Source organism: Priapulus caudatus, unplaced genomic scaffold, assembly GCF_000485595.1.
Source record: "Priapulus caudatus unplaced genomic scaffold, Priapulus_caudatus-5.0.1 Scaffold411, whole genome shotgun sequence".
NCBI classification, from domain to species: Eukaryota; Metazoa; Priapulida; class Priapulimorpha; order Priapulimorphida; family Priapulidae; genus Priapulus; species Priapulus caudatus.
In genome coordinates, this window is record NW_014577472.1 from 122,506 (window position 1) to 124,093 (window position 1,588).

Sequence of the window (1,588 nt, forward strand, 5' to 3'; positions counted from 1 at the left end):
CTGGGGGGATTCCCTCTTTGTCTTGGATCTTGGCCTTCACATTTTCGATAGAATCACTTGCCTCTACCTCAAGGGTGATAGTCTTACCAGTGAGGGTTTTCACAAATATCTGCATTTTTGCCTGAAATATTGAAAATATAACGATTATGATTTTTTGATGTAGGGTTGATTTTTGTAGGTTAATCACACAATATCAGTCCTATGCTGCCTAATACTAGCTCTAGTACTATAGCCCGCGTACAGTTGCCGCAGGGCTATAGAACATTTTATGCTAGGTTTCGCAACTGCACCTGTTCCCCAAAGCTTCCACGAAAAATCGCTCACAAAACGCAAAATTATCAGGCTTTTTAACACTTATCTATCTACATGGACATCTCACCTACCTTTTTGAACACTTTCCACAACTTTACACCATGTATTTATGCATTTATTCCTCAAAGTCTTTGCACTACTTCCAGTTCCGTTTGAAATGCTGTTGTGTACACGCGTGACGTCACCCGAAATGTAATAGGCTGCATCATAGCTGCCATGTGTTTTGCCTACAGATCCGGTGATGTCACGCGTGCGCACGCCACATCATTTCAAACAGAATTGGAAGTAGCGCTAAGACTTTGAGGAATAAATGCATAAATACATGGTGTAAAGCTGTGGAAAGTGTTCAAAAAGATAGGTGAGATGTCCATGTATGATGTAGATAGATAAGTGTTAAAAAGCTCGATCATTTTGCGTTTTGTGACCGATTTTTCGTGGAAGCTTTGGGGAACAGGTGCAGTTGCGAAACCTAGCATAAAATGTTCTATAGGCCTGCGGCAACTGTACGCGGGCTATAGTACTAGAGCTAGCCTAATACTAGCCACAAGTTCCCATCTCGCTAATAACACTACGTCCTCCGCCGTGTAACAGTCGGAGAGCCTGGTCGGTTTAGCCTAATACATGATCCTAAGCTTACTCGTCTACTTTTCCACGTTAACCTCAACCGCATAGATATTAGGGCCCAAGGATAGAGAACATGGGTCCCAATAAAACCAATGTGCCTAACCCTAATCCTAACCCTAACCCTAACCATAACCCTAACCTATTATATTGATATAATATTATATTTATATTGATCAGTGCTCGAAATAAGAAAAAAAATGTCCGATCCTGCGGACAACCCAGGCATCAAATCGGGTTGTCCGCAACAATTTCTGGTTTTCCCAAAAAATATCCCCAAATCTCCTATTTTCAATCACATAATAATATGGTCAGAAAACACCCAAAAACAGTGGTGTAGCCAGGATTTTTTAACAAGGGTGGCCAAAAACAGCAAACTGCGCAAAATAGTGGATGACTTAATATTTTAATGGCCCATCGCCTCCCTCTCCACACCCTACGGCTCCTCTACCTTCTCTGCAATCTTTGTTTTGGGTGCCATGTGAAAAGGCGACATTTTTGTTCATTGTTCTCTGCTCCCAAGATATGTAATTGTTCAGTGGCGGGTCTAGTATCCCAAGGAGGGGGTGAAAAACAAGCGGGGGGGTATGGGAGTCCCCCATAAAATTTTGAAAATGTAGATCGCAGGAGATGGTATTTGCAGCACTTTCGAGTA

General features: G+C 42.1%; 1 long non-coding RNA gene across 1 annotated transcript in view; it reads right to left on the bottom strand.

Moving 5' to 3' along the window:
• Positions 1-6: 6 nt before the first annotated feature.
• LOC106810122 overlaps positions 7-1,588 on the bottom strand; it is a 3,342-nt gene continuing 1,760 nt past the window's right edge. The window contains exon 3 of the long non-coding RNA XR_001393959.1: positions 7-121. This is a non-coding gene — a long non-coding RNA (uncharacterized LOC106810122). The remainder of the gene's footprint in view (positions 122-1,588) is intronic.